This window comes from Heptranchias perlo, chromosome 2 (assembly GCF_035084215.1).
Source record: "Heptranchias perlo isolate sHepPer1 chromosome 2, sHepPer1.hap1, whole genome shotgun sequence".
NCBI lineage: Eukaryota > Metazoa > Chordata > Chondrichthyes > Hexanchiformes > Hexanchidae > Heptranchias > Heptranchias perlo.
Window position 1 is genome coordinate 170,617,042 of NC_090326.1, and position 19,842 is coordinate 170,636,883.

Here is a 19,842-nt window from a genome sequence, read left to right on the forward strand (position 1 = left end):
TCACACACACACACACACACACACTCTCTCTCTCTCTCTCTCACACACACACTCACTCACTCTCACACACACTCTCTCTCTCTCTCACACACACACACTCACACTCACTCACTCACTCACTCTCTCTCTCTCTCTCTCTCTCTCACACACACACACACACACACTCACACTCTCTCTCTCTCTCTCTCTCACACACACACTCTCTCACACTCACACTCTCTCACACTCACACTCTCTCACACTCACACTCTCTCACACTCACACACACACACACACACAGCTCGCATGCTCCTCTCAGCGGCCGGTCATAAATAAATATATAGAGAGAAAATGGGGTTCCTTTTAAAGGGAGCTCTTAAAGGGGACGTGTCTCCCCTTCAGAGACTTTTAAAAGGGGAGCGTCTCTGCCGACCATGAGGTGTTAAAGGGGCAGCGGTCTGATTAGGGGATTGCTCAGGATCTTACTTTTGTCTGTTATTCATTCTGATGATTCAAGGGGGGGTGATCTAATTGAGGTGTTTAAGATGGTGAAAGGATTTGCGAGGGTCGATTTGAAACTATTTCCTCTGGTGGGAGAGTCCAGAACAAGGGGGCAGAACCTTAAAATTAGAGCCAGGCCGTTCAGGAGGGAAATCAGAAAACATTTCTTCACACAAAGGGGAGTGGGAATCTGGAACTCTCTCCCCCAAAAACCTGGGGGTCAATTGAAAATTTCCAAACAGACACTGATATATTTTTGATTGTTGAGGGTATCAAGGATTATAGAACCAAGGCAGGTACAGGGAGTTAAGATACAGATCAGCTATGACATAATTGAATGGCAGAACAGGCTCAAGGGGCTGAATGGCCTCCTCCTGTTCCTGTGTTCCATGTGGGCATCACAGGCAGGGTTGGCATTTATTGCCCGTCCCTGGTTGGTGGTGGGCCACCTTCTTGAACCACAATAGCGATTTGATACAACAGGGTGGTGTCCTGGGCCCCACTTACAGAGAATTACACAGAATGTACAGCACAGAAACAGGCCATTCGGCCCCACTGGTCCATGCTGGTGTTTATGCTCCACACGAGCCTCCTCCCTCCCTACTTCATCTCACCCTATCAGCATATCCTTCTATTCCTTTCTCCCTCATGTGTTTATCGAGCTTTCCCTTAAATCTATCGACACTATTCACCTCAACTGCTCCTTGTGGGAGCGAGTTCCACATTCTCACCACTCTCTGGGTAAAGAAGTTTCTCCTGAATTCCCTATTGGATTTATTAGTGACTATCTTATATTTATGACCCCCTAGTTCTGGTCTCCCCCACAAGTGGAGACATCTTCTCTACATCTACCCTATAACCTGAAAGACCTCGATCAGGTCACCCCTCAGCCTTCCCTTTTCTACAGAAAAGACCCCCCAGTCTGTTCAGTCGTCCTTTTTATTAAATGCATTGCAAAAATCATCCTCCTTCCAAACTAGAAATATCATCTGAAGAATGTTTATATTCATGGTGAGTACATGTAAATTGTGCCATTAGGTTAATGCTGGCCACTGACGTTCCCATCGCTCACTCCCGATTCATGACCAGCGGACAATGCTTAACCAATCTCCATTCCAGAATGTGATTTTGGAACGTTCGATTCGAATTTAAACCCGGGTGGCTCGCGCTGCCCGTGTAACGATGACTGAAGGGCAGAGGTCCCCCGACCCCCTCACGGTCATGCACCGGTCACCACTTTACCTTCCGCGAGTGGCCCACCGTCTACATCGCCCCCTGGAAGGAAGTCCTGTTTCCAGTGCTGGCCGACTGGCCGCCCACTGCTGCTCCCCGTTGTCGGTGCTGCTCCTTCTCTCCGTGTGTCAAAGGACGACTTCATCCTCTCGAAAGGTAAAAAAATAAAAGTGTCCCCCTCCCTCCGGCTTTCTTTTCTTTCCTTCCTCCCCTGTCACCCCTTCAGTGCTACCTTGCTGGCAGTGTACTGACAGTAATACGTCCTGAAGTTAGCACTTCAGAGGGCAGTCAAGAGTCAACCACGTTGGTGCGGGACTGGAGTCACATATAGGCCCAGACCGGGTAAGGACGGCAGGTTTCCTCTCCTAAAGGGACATTCGTGAACCAGTTGGGTTTTTACGACAATCCGACAGCCTCATGGTCACTTTTACTGAGACCAAATTTTTATTTCCAGATTGTTTAAACTGAATTTAAATTCTCAAACTGCCCAGGGTGGGATTTGAACTCCCGTTCTCTGGATTATTAGTCCAGTAACAGAACCACTCCACTGCTGTCCCCCTCACTGTTGCCAGTGAGTTAGCAGCAAACTGCACCCTCAAACAAGCAATGTTTCTAGTTTTAATATTCCATATTTCTAGTGTTCACTTTAACTGATATTCTGCAGTGAACTCAATGACATCATTGTTTCTGGACTCCACTGTGAACAAACCTCACTGAGGGGGTTCTGTAAAAGCAAACAGCTGGAGGTGAGGTACTGACCAGACAGCTGGAGGTGAGGTACTGACCAGACAGCTGGAGGTGAGGAGCTGACCAGACAGCTGGAGGTGAGGTACTGACCAGACAGCTGGAGGTGAGGTACTGACCAGACAGCTGGAGGTGAGGAGCTGACCAGACAGCTGGAGGTGGAGTACTGACCAGACAGCTGGAGGTGAGGAGCTGACCAGACAGCTGGAGGTGGAGTACTGACCAGACAGCTGGAAGTGAGGTACTGACCAGACAGCTGGAGGTGAGGAGCTGACCAGACAGCTGGAGGTGAGGAGCTGACCAGACAGCTGGAGGTGGAGTACTGACCAGACAGCTGGAAGTGAGGTACTGACCAGACAGCTGGAGGTGAGGTACTGACCAGACAGCTGGAGGTGATGTACTGACCAGACAGCTGGAGGTGAGGAGCTGACCAGACAGCTGGAGGTGAGGTACTGACCAGACAGCTGGAGGTGGAGTACTGACCAGACAGCTGAAGGTGGAGTACTGACCAGACAGCTGGAGGTGAGGTACTGACCAGACAGCTGGAGGTGAGGTACTGACCAGACAGCTGGAGGTGGAGTACTGACCAGACAGCTGGAGGTGAGGTACTGACCAGACAGCTGGAGGTGAGGTACAGACCAGACAGCTGGAGGTGAGGAGCTGACCAGACAGCTGGAGGTGAGGTACTGACCAGACAGCTGGAGGTGAGGTACTGACCAGACAGCTGGAGGTGAGGAGCTGACCAGACAGCTGGAGGTGAGGTACTGACCAGACAGCTGGAGGTGAGGTACTGACCAGACAGCTGGAGGTGAGGTACTGACCAGACAGCTGGAGGTGAGGTACTGACCAGACAGCTGGAGGTGAGGAGCTGACCAGACAGCTGGAGGTGGAGTACTGACCAGACAGCTGGAGGTGGAGTACTGACCAGACAGCTGGAGGTGAGGCACTGACCAGACAGCTGGAGGTGAGGTACTGACCAGACAGCTGGAGGTGAGGTACTGACCAGACAGCTGGAGGTGAGGTACTGACCAGACAGCTGGAGGTGAGGTACTGACCAGACAGCTGGCGGTGAGGTACAGACCAGACAGCTGGAGGTGAGGTACAGACCAGACAGCTGGAGGTGAGGTACTGACCAGACAGCTGGAGGTGGGTACTGACCAGGCCGCTGGAGGTGACAGAAGTGTTAGTGAGGGATCACTTTGGGACCAGTGATCATAATTCCATTAGTTTTAAGATAGCTATGGAGAATGATAGGTCTGGCCCAAAAGTTAAAATTCTAAATTGAGGAAAGGCCAATTTTGATGGTATTAGACATGAACTTTCAGAAGTTGATTGGGAGAGTCTGTTGGCAGGCAAAGGGACGTCTGGTAAGTGGGAGGCTTTCAAAAGTGTGTTAACCAGGGTTCAGGGTAAGCACATTCCTTATAAAGTGAAGGGCAAGGCTGGTAGAAGTAGGGAACCTTGGATGACTCGGGAGATTGAGGCCCTAGTCAAAAAGAAGAAGGAGGCATATGACATGCATAGACAGCTGGGATCAAGTGGATCCCTTGAAGAGTATAGAGATTGCCGGAGTAGAGTTAAGAGAGAAATCAGGAGGGCAAAAAGGGGACATGAGATTGCTTTGGCAGATAAGGCAAAGGAGAATCCAAAGAGCTTCTACAAATACATAAAGGGCAAAAGGGTAACTAGGGAGAGAGTAGGGCCTCTTAAGGATCAACAAGGTCATCTATGTGCGGAACCACAAGAGATGGGTGAGATCCTGAATGAATATTTCACATCGGTATTTACGGTTGAGAAAGGCATGGATGTTAGGGAACTTGGGGAAATAAATAGTGATGTCTTGAGGAGTGTACATATTACAGAGAGGGAGGTGCTGGAAGTCTTAACGCGCATCAAGGTAGATAAATCTCCGGGACCTGATGAAATGTATCCCAGGACGTTATGGGAGGTTAGGAAGGAAATTGCGGGTCCCCTAGCAGAGATATTTGAATCATCCACCGCTACAGGTGAGGTGCCTGAAGATTGGAGGGTAGCAAATGTTGTGCCTTTGTTTAAGAAGGGCGGCAGGGAAAAGCCTGGGAACTACAGACCGGTGATCCTGACAACTGTAGTGGGTAAGTTGTTAGAGGGTATTCTGAGGGGCAGGATCTACAGGCATTTGGAGAGGCAGGGACTAATTAGGAACAGTCAGCATGGTTTTGTGAGAGGAAAATCATGTCTCACGAATTTGATTGAGTTTTTTGAAGGGGTAACCAAGAAGATAGATGAGGGCTGTGCAGTAGACGTGGTCTACATGGACTTCAGCAAAGCCTTTGACAAGGTACCGCATGGTAGGTTGTTACATAAGGTTAAATCTCATGGGATCCAAGGTGAGGTAGCCAATTGGATACAAAATTGGCTTGACGACAGAAGACAGAGGGTGGTTGTAGAGGGTTGTTTTACAAACTGGATGCCTGTGTCCAGTGGTGTGCCTCAGGGATCGGTGCTGGGTCCGCTGTTATTTGTTATTTATATTAATGATTTGGATGAGAATTTAGGAGGCATGGTTAGTAAGTTTGCAGATGACACCAAGATTGGTGGCATTGTGGACAGTGAAGAAGGTTATCTAGGATTGCAACGGGATCTTGATAAATTGGGCCAGTGGGCCGATGAATGGCAGATGGAGTTTAATTTAGATAAATGTGAGGTGATGCATTTTGGTAGATCGAATCGGGCCAGGACCTACTCCGTTAATGGTAGGGCGTTGGGGAGAGTTATAGAACAAAGAGATCTAGGAGTACAGGTTCATAGCTCCTTGAAAGTGGAGTCACAGGTGGATAGGGTGGTGAAGAAGGCATTCGGCATGCTTGGTTTCATTGGTCAGAACATTGAATACAGGAGTTGGGATGTCTTGTTGAAGTTGTACAAGACATTAGTAAGGCCACACTTGGAATACTGTGTACAGTTCTGGTCACCCTATTATAGAATGGATATTATTAAACTAGAAAGAGTGCAGAAAAGATTTACTAGGATGCTACCGGGACTTGATGGTTTGACTTATAGGGAGAGGTTAGACAGACTGGGACTTTTTTCCCTGGAGAGTAGGAGGTTAAGGGGTGATCTTATAGAAGTCTATAAAATAATGATTGGCATAGATAAGGTAGATAGTCAAAATCTTTTCCCAAAGGTAGGGGAGTCTATAACGAGGAGACATAGATTTAAGGTAAGAGGGGAGAGATACAAAAGGGTCCAGAGGGGCAATTTTTTCACTCAAAGGGTGGTGAGTGTCTGGAACGAGCTGCCAGAGGCAGTAGTAGAGGCGGGTACAATTTTGTCTTTTAAAAAGCATTTGGACAGTTACATGGGTAAGATGGGTATAGAGGGAAATGGGCCAAGTGCAGGCAATTGGGACTAGCTTAGTGGTATAAACAGGGCGACATGGACATGTTGGGCCGAAGGGCCTGCTTCCATGTTGTAACTTCTATGATTCTATGGCCAGACAGCTGGAGGTGAGGTACTGACCAGACAGCTGGAGGTGAGGTACTGACCGGACAGCTGGAGGTGAGGTACTGACCAGACAGCTGGAGGTGAGGTACCGACCAGACAGCTGGAGGTGAGGTACTGACCAGACAGATGGAGGTGAGGTACAGACCAGACGGCTGGAGGTGAGGTACTGACCAGACGGCTGGAGGTGAGGTATTGACCAGACGGCTGGAGGTGAGGTACTGACCGGACAGCTGGAGGTGAGGTATTGACCAGACGGCTGGAGGTGAGGTACTGACCGGACAGCTGGAGGTGAGGTATTGACCAGACGGCTGGAGGTGAGGTACTGACCGGACAGCTGGAGGTGAGGTATTGACCAGACGGCTGGAGGTGAGGTACTGCTTTCATATCCAGGCTGCGCACTGGCCCAGTGAGTAAATGCACGATGCAATGAGGTGCTGAGCCAATCAGAGCTGGGTAAGGGCAGGGCCCATTGGTCACCTCGCCTCGGTCCACTGATCACCATTCCAGCAGGTGTTGGTGGTGGGGGGAGGGGGAGATGGTCACAAAGACCCCCGGAGTGGGTGGGAACGAGTCAGAGGTCCAGCTCCTGGTTGTTATCCTGGTACATCAATATACCGGTGAATTCACCCAGTGATCAGCCAGTGATATACCCAGGGATATACACAGTGATACAGCCAGTGATGCACTCAATGATATACCCAGTGAAATTCCTGGTAATATATACAGGGATGCCCCCAGTGAGACACCCAACAATATACATAGCAATATACCCAAGGATACAGCCAGCAATATACACAGGGATACACCCAATGGATGTACCCAGTGATGTACCCAATGGTGTACCCAGTGATGTACCCAGTGATATACCAAGTGATATACCCAGTGATGTACCCAGTGATATACCCAATGGATGTACCCAGTGATATACCCAGTGATGTACCCAGTGATCATCCAGTGATCACCCAATGATACAGCCAGTGATGCACTCAATGATATTCCCAGTGATACTCCCAGTAATATACACAGGGACCCCCCAGTGATACACCCAACAATATACATAGCAATATACCCAAGGATACAGCCAGCAATATACACAGGGATACACCCAATGGATGTACCCAGTGATGTACCCAGTGATATCCCCTGTGATATTCCCTGTGATATCCCCAATGATATACCAAGTGATGTACTCATTGATGTACCCAGTGATGTACCCAGTGATATCCCCTGTGATATACCTAGTGATATACCCAGTGATATCCCTTGTGATATACCCAGTGATATACCAAGTGATGTACCCAGTGATATACCAAGTGATGTACCCAGTGATGTACCCAGTGATGTACCAAGTGATGTACCCAGTGATATACCAAGTGATGTACCCAGTGATGTACCCAGTGATGTACCCAGTGATATACCAAGTGATGTACCAAGTGATGTACCCAGTGATGTACCCAGTGATATACCAAGTGATGTACCAAGTGATGTACCCAGTGATGTACCCAGTGATGTACCCAGTGATATACCTAGTGATGTACCCAGTGATGTACCCAGTGATATACCAAGTGATGTACCCAGTGAGATACCCAGTGATGTACCAAGTGATATACCCAGTGATGCACCCAGTGATGCACCCAGTGATATACCAAGAGATGTACCCAATGATATCCTCTGTGATATACCCAATGATATATCCAATGATGTACCCAGTGATACACCCGGTGATCATCCAGTGATCACCCAATGATACAGCCAGTGATGCACTCAATGATATTCCCAGTGATACTCCCAGTAATATACACAGGGATGCCCACAGTGATATACCCAACAATATACACAGCAATATACCCAAGGATACAGCCAGCAATATACATAGGGATGCACCCAATGGATGTACCCAGTGATGTACCCAGTGATGTACCCAAAGATGTACCCAGTGATGTACCCTGTGATATACCCAGTGATGTCCCCTGTGATATACCCAGTGATGTCCCCTGTGATGTACCCAGTGATGTACCCAGTGATGTACCCAGTGATGTACCAAGTGATGTACCCAGTGATGTACCCAGTGATGTACCCAGTGATGTACCAAGTGATGTACCCAGTGATATACCCAGTGATGTACCAAGTGATGTACCCAGTGATGTACCCAGTGATGTACCCAGTGATGTACCAAGTGATGTACCCAGTGATGTACCAAGTGATGTACCAAGTGATGTACCCAGTGATGTACCAAGTGATGTACCCAGTGATGTACCCAGTGATATACCCAGTGATGTACCAAGTGATGTACCCAGTGATGTACCAAGTGATGTACCCAGTGATGTACCAAGTGATGTACCAAGTGATGTACCCAGTGATATACCCAGTGATGTACCAAGTGATGTACCCAGTGATGTACCAAGTGATGTACCCAGTGATATACCCAGTGATATACCCAGTGATGTACCCAGTGATGTACCAAGTGATGTACCCAGTGATATACCCAGTGATATACCCAGTGATATACCCAGTGATGTACCCAGTGATGTACCAAGTGATGTACCAAGTGATGTACCCAGTGATGTACCCAGTGATGTACCAAGTGATGTACCCAGTGATGTACCAAGTGATGTACCAAGTGATGTACCCAGTGATGTACCCAGTGATATACCAAGATATGTACCCAGTGATGTACCCAGTGATATACCCAGTGATGTACCCAGTGATGTACCCAGTGATGTACCCAGTGATATACCCAGTGATGTACCAAGTGATGTACCCAGTGATGTACCCAGTGATGTACCAAGTGATGTACCAAGTGATGTACCCAGTGATGTACCAAGTGATGTACCCAGTGATGTACCCAGTGATGTACCAAGTGATGTACCAAGTGATGTACCCAGTGATGTACCCAGTGATGTACCAAGTGATGTACCCAGTGATATACCCAGTGATGTACCCAGTGATGTACCCAGTGATGTACCAAGTGATGTACCAAGTGATGTACCCAGTGATATACCCAGTGATGTACCAAGTGATGTACCCAGTGATATACCCAGTGATGTACCAAGTGATGTACCCAGTGATGTACCCAGTGATGTACCCAGTGATGTACCCAGTGATGTACCAAGTGATATACCCAGTGATATACCAAGATATGTACCCAGTGATGTACCCAGTGATATACCCAGTGATGTACCCAGTGATGTACCCAGTGATGTACCCAGTGATATACCCAGTGATGTACCAAGTGATGTACCCAGTGATGTACCCAGTGATGTACCAAGTGATGTACCAAGTGATGTACCCAGTGATGTACCAAGTGATGTACCCAGTGATGTACCCAGTGATGTACCAAGTGATGTACCAAGTGATGTACCCAGTGATGTACCCAGTGATGTACCAAGTGATGTACCCAGTGATATACCCAGTGATGTACCCAGTGATGTACCCAGTGATGTACCAAGTGATGTACCAAGTGATGTACCCAGTGATATACCCAGTGATGTACCAAGTGATGTACCCAGTGATATACCCAGTGATGTACCAAGTGATGTACCCAGTGATGTACCCAGTGATGTACCCAGTGATGTACCCAGTGATGTACCAAGTGATATACCCAGTGATGTACCAAGTGATGTACCAAGTGATGTACCCAGTGATATACCCAGTGATATACCAAGTGATGTACCCAGTGATGTACCCAGTGATGTACCAAGTGATGTACCCAGTGATATACCCAGTGATGTACTAAGTGATGTACCAAGTGATGTACCCAGTGATATACCAAGTGATGTACCCAGTGATGTACCCAGTGATGTACCAAGTGATGTACCAAGTGATGTACCCAGTGATATACCCAGTGATATACCAAGTGATGTACCCAGTGATATACCCAGTGATGTACCAAGTGATGTACCCAGTGATATACCCAGTGATGTACTAAGTGATGTACCAAGTGATGTACCCAGTGATATACCAAGTGATGTACCCAGTGATGTACCCAGTGATGTACCAAGTTATGTACCCAGTGATATACCCAGTGATGTACCAAGTGATGTACCAAGTGATGTACCCAGTGATATACCAAGTGATGTACCCAGTGATGTACCCAGTGATGTACCAAGTGATGTACCAAGTGATATACCAAGTGATGTACCCAGTGATGTACCCAGTGATATACCAAGTGATGTACCCAGTGATATACCCAGTGATGTACCCAGTGATATACCCAGTGATGTACCCAGTGATATACCCAGTGATGTACCCAGTGATGTACCAAGTGATGTACCCAGTGATGTACCCAGTGATGTACCCAGTGATGTACCCAGTGATGTACCCAGTGATATACCAAGTGATGTACCAAGTGATGTACCAAGAGATGTACCAAGAGATGTACCAAGAGATGTACCCAGTGATATCCCCTGTGATATACCCAATGATATATCCAATGATGTACCCAGTGATACACCCGGTGATCATCCAGTGATCACCCGATGATACAGCCAGTGATGCACTCAATGATATTCCCAGTGATACTCCCAGTAATATACACAGGGATGCCCACAGTGATATACCCAACAATATACATAGCAATATACCCAAGGATACGGCCAGCAATATACACAGGATACACCCAATGGTTGTACCCAGTGATGTACCCAATGGTGTACCCAACGGTGTACCCAGTGATGTAACCAGTGATATCCCCTGAGATATACCCAATGATGTACCCAGTGATATACCCAGTGATGTATCAAGTGATATACCAAGTGATATACCAAGTGATATACCAAGTGATATACCCAATGATGTACCCAGTGATAACCCCTGTGATATACTCAAAGATATACCAAGTGATGTACCCAGTGATATACCAAGTGATGTACCCAGTGATATACCAAGTGATGTACCCAGTGATATACCAAGTGATGTACCCAGTGATGTACCCAGTGGTATACCCAGTGATATACCTAGTGATATATCAAGTGATGTTCCCAGTGATATACCCAGTGATATACCTAGTGATATACCAAGTGATGTACCCAGTGATATACCCAGTGATATACCCAGTGATTTACCTAGTGATATACCCAGTGATGTACCCAGTGGTATACCCAGTGATATACCAAGTGATGTACCCAGTGGTATACCCAATGATATACCTAGTGATATACTAAGTGATGTACCCAGTGATATACCAAGTGATTTACCAAGTGATATACCAAGTGATGTATCCAGTGATGTACCCAGTGATATCCCAAGAGATGTACCCAGAGATATCCCCTGTTATATCCCCTGTGATATACCCAGTGGTATACCAAGTGATATACCCAGTGGTATAACAAGTGATAGACCAAGTGATGTAAACAGTGATGTAATCAATGATATAACCAATGATGTAACCAGTGATATACCAAGTGATATATCCAGTAATATAGCCATTAATATACCCAGTAATATACCTTGTGATAAACCCAGTAATATACCCAGTGATAGACCCAGAAATGTACTCAGTGATGTACCCAGAAATGTACTCAGTGATGTACCCAGTAAATATATCCAGTGATATACCCAGTGATATACCCATTGATATCACCAGTAATATCCCCAGTAATATCCCCAGTGATATACTCAGTAATATACTCAGTAATATGCCCAGTGATATGCCCAGTGATATGCCCAGTGATATGCCCAGTGATATGCCCAGTAACCCCTCAGATAATGAAGCAGTCCGAGCCCGCATGCAGCAAGACCTGGACAACATCCAGGCTTGGGCTGATAAGTGGCAAGTAACATTCGTGCCAGACAAGTGCCAGGCAATGGCCAATTCCAACAAGAGAGAGTCTAACCACCTCCCCTTGACATTCAACGGCATTACCATCACCGAATCCCCCACCATCAACATCCTGGGGGTCACCATTGACCAGAAACTTAACTGGACCAGCCATATAAATACTGTGGCTACAAGAGCAGGTCAGAGGCTGGGTATTCTGCGGCGAGTGACTCACCTCCTGACTCCCCAAAGCCTTTCCACCATCTACAAGGCACAAGTCAGGAGTGTGATGGAATACTCTCCACTTGCCTGGATGAGTGCAGCTCCAACAACACTCAAGAAGCTCGACACCATCCAGGACAAAGCAGCCCGCTTGATTGGCACCCCATCCACCACCCTAAACATTCACTCCCTTCACCACCGGCGCACAGTGGCTGCAGTGTGCACCATCCACAGGATGCACTGCAGCAACTCGCCAAGGCTTCTTCGACAGCACCTCCCAAACCCACGACCTCTACCACCTAGAAGGACAAGAGCAGCAGGCACATGGGAAAAACACCACCTGCACGTTCCCCTCCAAGTCACACACCATCCCGACTTGGAAATATATCGCCGTTCCTTCATTGTCGCTGGGTAAAAATCCTGGAACTCCCTTCATAACAGCACTGTGGGAGAACCTTCACCACACGGACTGTAGCGGTTCAAGAAGGCGGCTCACCACCACCTTCTCAAGGGCAATTAGGGATGGCCAATAAATGCCAGCCTCGCCAGCGATGCCAACATCCAATGAACGAATTTAAAAAAATATACCCAGTGATATACTCAGTGATATACTCAGTGATATACCCAGTGATATACCCTGTTGTAACCAGTATAACCAGTGATGATCTCAGGATGTCCCACAGCTCTTCACAACCAATTAAGTACTTTTGAAAAGTAGTCACTGTTGCAATGTAGGAAACACGGCAGTCAATTTGTGCACAGCAAGATCCCACAAACAGCAATGAGATAAATGACCAGATAATCTGTTTTAGTGATGTTTAGTTTACTACAATGATTCCAGGGATGAGGGACTTTAGTTACATGGATAGACTGGAGAAGCTGGGGTTGTTCTCCTTGGAACAGAGAAGATTGAGAGGAGATTTGATCGAGGTGTTCAAAATCATGAAAGGTTTAGATAAAGTAAATTAAGAGAAACTGTTCCCATTGGTGGAAGGGTCAAGGACCAGAGGACATAGATTTAAGGTGATTGGCAAAAGAACCAAAGGTGACATGAGGAAAAACTTTTTTACACAGCGAGTGGTTAGGATCTGGAATGCACTGCCCGAGGGGGTGGTGGAGGCAGATTCAATCATGGCCTTCAAAAGGGAACTGGATAATTACTTGAAGGGAAAAATTTGCAGGGCTACGGGGATAGGGCGGGGGAGTGGGACTAGCTGGATTGCTCTTACAAAGAGCCGGCTTGGGCTCGATGGGTCGAATGGCCTCCTGTGCTGTAACCATTCTATGATTTTTGGATTCCATGTTGTTTGAGGGATAAATATTAACCAAGACACCAGGGAGAATTCCCCTGCTCTTCTTCAAAATAGTGCCCGTGGGATCTTTCACGTCCAACTGTGAGGGCAGACGGGGCCTCGGTTTAACATATCATCCAAAGTACAGCACCTCCGACAGTGCAGCACTCCATCAGTACTGACCCTCCGACAGTGCAGCGCTCCATCAGTACTGACCCTCCGACAGTGCAGCGCTCCCTCAGTACTGACCCTCCGACAGTGCAGCACTCCATCAGTACTGACCCTCCGACAGTGCAGCACTCCATCAGTACTGACCCTCCGACAGTGCAGCACTCCCTCAGTACTGACCCTCCGACAGTGCAGCACTCCCTCAGTACTGACCCTCCGACAGTGCAGCGCTCCCTCAGTACTGACCCTCCGACAGTGCAGCGCTCCCTCAGTACTGACCCTCCGACAGTGCAGCGCTCCCTCAGTATTGACCCTCCGACAGTGCAGCACTCCCTCAGTACTGACCCTCCGACAGTGCAGCGCTCCCTCAGTACTGACCCTCCGACAGTGCAGCGCTCCCTCAGTACTGACCCTCCGACAGTGCAGCACTCCCTCAGTACTGACCCTCCGACAGTGCGGCGCTCCCTCAGTACTGACCCTCCGACAGTGCAGCGCTCCCTCAGTACCGCACTGGGAGTGTCAGCCTGGATTATGGGCTCCAGTCTCTGGAGTGGGACTTGAACCCAGGACCGTCTGACTCGGAGGTGAGAGGGAGTGTTCCCCACTGAGCCCCGGCCGACTTTGAGAGAAATAACAGGAAAGAGAGAAAAAGGAAAGTAAAAGAGAATTGTATAAAGAGAGAAATGGAGAAAGAAAGAAAAGGGAGTAAGGGAGCGAAAGAAAGAGAGACAAATTCTTGTGTCTGTTTATTTGATTACAAGTCTTCTCTGTGGAAATTTGTCAAAATGTTTGTGGAAGTCCAAAAGAGTATTTTTTAGAATTATAGAAAATTTATGGCACAGAAGGAGGCCATTCGACCCATCGTGTCCGTGCAGGCTGAAAATGAGCCACCCAGTCCAATCCCACTTTCCAGCACTTGGTCCGTAGCCCTGCAGGTCACATCCAGGTATTTTTAAATGAGTTGAGGGTTTCTGCCTCTCCCACCCTCTCAGGCAGTGAGTTCCAGACCCCCACCACCCTCTGGGGGAAAACATTTCTCCTCAGCTCCCCTCTGATCCTTCTACCAATTACCTTAAATCTATGCCCCCTGGTTATTGACCTCCCTGCTAAGGGAAATAGGTCCTTCCTATCCACTCTATCTCGGCCCCTCATAATTTTATACACCTCAATTAAATCACCCCTCAGCCTCCTCTGTTCCAAAGAAAACAACCCCAGCCTATCCAATCTTTCCTCATAGATAAAATTCTCCAGCCCTGGCAACATCCTCGTAAATCTCCTCTGTACCCTCTCTAGTGCAATCACATCTTTCCTGTAATGTGGTGACCAGAACTGTACACAGTACTCAAGCTGTGGCCTAACTAGTGTTTTATACAGTTCCAGCATCACCTCCCTGCTCTTATATTCTATGCCTCGGCTAATTTCAGAAGTTGATTGGGAGAGTCTGTTGGCAGGCAAAGGGACGTCTGGTAAGTGGGAGGCTTTCAAAAGTGTGTTAACCAGGGTTCAGGGTAAGCACATTCCTTATAAAGTGAAGGGCAAGGCTGGTAGAAGTAGGGAACCTTGGATGACTCGGGAGATTGAGGCCCTAGTCAAAAAGAAGAAGGAGGCATATGACATGCATAGGCAGCTGGGATCAAGTGGATCCCTTGAAGAGTATAGAGATTGCCGGAGTAGAGTTAAGAGAGAAATCAGGAGGGCAAAAAGGGGATATGAGATTGCTTTGGCAGATAAGGCAAAGGTGAATCCAAAGAGCTTCTACAAATACATAAAGGGCAAAAGGGTAACTAGGGAGAGAGTAGGGCCTCTTAAGGATCAACAAGGTCATCTATGTGCGGAACCACAAGAGATGGGTGAGATCCTGAATGAATATTTCACATCGGTATTTACGGTTGAGAAAGGCATGGATGTTAGGGAACTTGGGGAAATAAATAGTGATGTCTTGAGGAGTGTACATATTACAGAGAGGGAGGTGCTGGAAGTCTTAACGCGCATCAAGGTAGATAAATCTCCGGGACCTGATGAAATGTATCCCAGGACGTTATGGGAGGTTAGGAAGGAAATTGCGGGTCCCCTAGCAGAGATATTTGAATCATCCACCGCTACAGGTGAGGTGCCTGAAGATTGGAGGGTAGCAAATGTTGTGCCTTTGTTTAAGAAGGGCGGCAGGGAAAAGCCTGGGAACTACAGACCGGTGAGCCTGACATCTGTAGTGGGTAAGTTGTTAGAGGGTATTCTGAGGAACAGGATCTACAGGCATTTGGAGAGGCAGGGACTAATTAGGAACAGTCAGCATGGTTTTGTGAGAGGAAAATCATGTCTCACGAATTTGATTGAGTTTTTTGAAGGGGTAACCAAGAAGATAGATGAGGGCTGTGCAGTAGACGTGGTCTACATGGACTTCAGCAAAGCCTTTGACAAGGTACCGCATGGTAGGTTGTTACATAAGGTTAAATCTCATGGGATCCAAGGTGAGGTAGCCAATTGGATACAAAATTGGCTTGACGACAGAAGACAGAGGGTGGTTGTAGAGGGTTGTTTTTCAAACTGGATGCCTGTGTCCAGCGGTGTGCCTCAGGGATCGGTGCTGGGTCCGCTGTTATTTGTTATTTATATTAATGATTTGGATGAGAATTTAGGAGGCATGGTTAGTAAGTTTGCAGATGACACCAAGATTGGTGGCATTGTGGACAGTGAAGAAGGTTATCTAGGATTGCAACGGGATCTTGATAAATTGGGCCAGTGGGCCGATGAATGGCAGATGGAGTTTAATTTAGATAAATGTGAGGTGATGCATTTTGGTAGATCGAATCGGGCCAGGACCTACTCCGTTAATGGTAGGGCGTTGGGGAGAGTTATAGAACAAAGAGATCTGGGAGTACAGGTTCATAGCTCCTTGAAAGTGGAGTCACAGGTGGATAGGGTGGTGAAGAAGGCATTCGGCATGCTTGGTTTCATTGGTCAGAACATTGAATGCAGGAGTTGGGATGTCTTGTTGAAGTTGTACAGGGCATTGGTGAGGCCACACTTGGAGTACTGTGTACAGTTCTGATCACCCTATTATAGAAACGATATTATTCAACTTTAAAGAGTGCAAAAAAGATTTACTAGGATGCTACCGGGACTTGATGGTTTGACTTACAGGGAGAGGTTAGACAGACTGGGACTTTTTTCCCTGGAGAGTAGGATGTTAAGGGGTGATATTATAGAAGTCTATAAAATAATGATTGGCATAGATAAGGTAGATAGTCAAAATCTTTTCCCAAAGGTAGGGGAGTCTATAACGAGGGGGCATAGATTTAAGGTGAGAGGGGTGAGATACAAAAGGGTCCAGAGGGGCAATTTTTTCACTCAAAGGGTGGTGAGTGTCTGGAACGAGCTGCCAGAGGCAGTAGTAGAGGCGGGTACAATTTTGTCTTTTAAAAAGCATTTGGACAGTTACATGGGTAAGATGGGTATCGAGGGATATGGGCCAAGTGCAGGCAATTGGGACTAGCTTAGTGGTATAAACTGGGCGACATGGACATGTTGGGCCGAAGGGCCTGTTTCCATGTTGTAACTTCTATGATTCTATGATTCTATGATAATTTCCTTCTTAACCACCTTATCTACCTGTCCTGCTGCCGTCAGGGATCTGTGGACATGCACTCCAAGGTCCCTCACTTCCTCTACACCTTTCAGTATCCTCCCATTTATTGTGTATTCCCTTGCCTTGTTTGCTCTCCCCAAATACATTACCTCACACTTCTCTGGATTGAATTCCATTTGCCACTTTTCTGCCCACCTGACCAGTCCAGTGATATCTTCCTGCAGTCTACAGCTTTCCTCCTCACTATCAACCACACGGCCAATTTTTGTATCATCTGCAAACTTCTTAATCATGTCCCCTACATTCAAGTCTAAATCATTGATATATATCACAAAAAGCAAGGGACCTCGTACTGATCCCTGCGGAACTGTTCTCCTGACCGGCCTCCCATCCTGCACCCTCTGTAAACTTGAGCTCATCCAAAACTCTGCTGCCCGTATCCTAACTCGCACCAAGTCCCGTTCACCCATCACCCCCTGTGCTCGCTGACCTACATTGGCTCCCGGTCCGGGAACGCCTCGATTTTAAAATTCTCATCCTCATGTTTAAATCCCCCTCCATGGCCTCGTCCCTCCCCAACTCAGTAACCTCCTCCAGCCCCTACAAACCACCTGCCCCCTCATAGATCTCTCTGTTCCATCCACACCTGTGCTTTGACAGCAGGGATTTCTTTGATTGCCGATTTGGTTGACGTGACATTAAGGAGCGACTGAGTGCACCAGATATAGTAGCCCTTGGGATCTGGGCAACAGACTCAGCTGCTTCTGTAGCCAAGGTATTCCATCCATACTCAATAATGTGGAAACTTTTCCAGGTATGTCCGATCCACAATAAACAGGACAAATCAAACTCCACCAACTCCCGTCCCATCAGCCCCATCCCAATCATGAGTAAAGTGATGGAAGATGTCAGAAATAGTCACAGTCACTCACCAATAACTTGCTCACCGACGCTCACTTTGGGTTCCACCAGAATCACACGGCTCCAGACCTTATCGCAGCCTTGATCCAGACATATTCGCAAGAGCTGAATGAAAGAGGAGATCTGAGAATTACTTCCTCAACATCAAGGCAACATTTGACCGAATGCGGCACCAAGGACCTCCAGCTAACTGGTCAGTGGGGGTCAAATGAAAAGACTCCAGTGGCTGGAAACACAGATGGCACAAAGGAAGATGGTAGTGGTTGTTGGAGGCCAATCATCTCAGCCCCAAGACATTGCTGCAGGAGTTCCTCAGGGCAGTGTCCTAGGCCTAACCATCTTCAGCTGCTTCATCAATGATACTACTTCATAAGGTCTGGAGTGGGTTATTCGCTAATGATTGCACAGTGTTCAACTCCTCTGCCAATGCCAACCTATAACAGGGCCTAGGTAACATCCAGACTTGGGTTGACAAGTGGCAGGTGACATTAGCAACACGGTAAGTGCCAGGCAATGACCATCACCAACAAGAGAAAGCCCAGCCCGCTGCTCTTAGACTCCAACAGCACCAATGACCTTGGCTCTGAGTCAGATGGTCATGGGTTCAAATCCCACTCCAGAGACTTGACCACAAAATCCAGGCCGACACTCCCAGTCCGGTGTTGAGTGAGTGCTGCACTGTCGGAGGGTCAGTACTGAGGGAGTGCTGCACTGTCAGAGGGTCAGTACTGAGGGAGCGCTGCACTGTCGGAGGGTCAGTACTGAGGGAGCGCTGCACTGTCGGAGGGTCAGTACTGAGGGAGCGCTGCACTGTCGGAGGGTCAGTACTGAGGGAGCGCTGCACTGTCGGAGGGTCAGTACTGAGGGAGCGCTGCACTGTCAGAGGGTCAGTACTGAGGGAGCGCTGCACTGTCAGAGGGTCAGTACTGAGGGAGCTCTGCACTGTCGGAGGGTCAGTACTGAGGGAGCGCTGCACTGTCAGACGGTCAGTACTGAGGGATCGCTGCACTGTCGGAGGGTCAGTCCTGAGGGAGCGCTGCACTGTCGGAGGGTCAGTACTGAGGGAGCGCCGCACTGTCGGAGGGTCAGTACTGAGGGAGCGCCGCACTGTCGGACGGTCAGTACTGAGGGAGTGCCGCACTGTAGAGAATTCCAAAGATTCACAACCCTCTGAGTGAAGAAATTCCTCCTCATCTCAGTCTCAAATGTCCGACCCCTTATCTTGAGACTATGCCCCCCGAGTTCTAGACTTCCCAGCCAGGGGAAACAACCTCTCAGCATCTACCCTGTCAAGCCCTCTCAGAATCTTATATGTTTCAATGAGATCACCTCTCATTCTTCTAAACTCCAGAGAGTATCGGCCCATTCTACTCAATCTCTCCTCATAGGATAACCCTCTCATCCCAGGAATTAATCTAGTGAACCTTCATTGCACCCCCTCTGAGGCAAGTATATCCTTCCTTAGATAAGGAGACCAAAACTGTACACAGTATTCCCGGTGAGGTCTCACCAAAGCCCTGTACAATTGTAGTAAGACTTCCTTACTCTTGTACTCCAACCCCTTTGCAATAAAGACCAACATACCATTTGCCTTCCTAATTGCTTGCTGTACCTGCATGTTAACTTTTTGTGTTTCTTGTATGAGGACACCCAAGTCTCTCTGAACACCAACATTTAATAGTCTCTCACCATTTAAAAAATATTATGTTTTTTTATTCTTTCTACCAAAGTGAATAACCTCACATTTCCCCACATTATACTCCATCTGCCACCTTCTTGCCCACTCACTTAACCTGTCTATATCCCTTTGCAGACTCTTTGTGTCCTCCTCACAACTTACTTTCCCACCTGGCTTTGTATCGTCAGCAAACTTGGATACATTACACTCGGTCCCCTCATCTAAGTCATTAATAGAGATTGTAAATAGCTGAGGCCCAAGCACTGATCCTTGA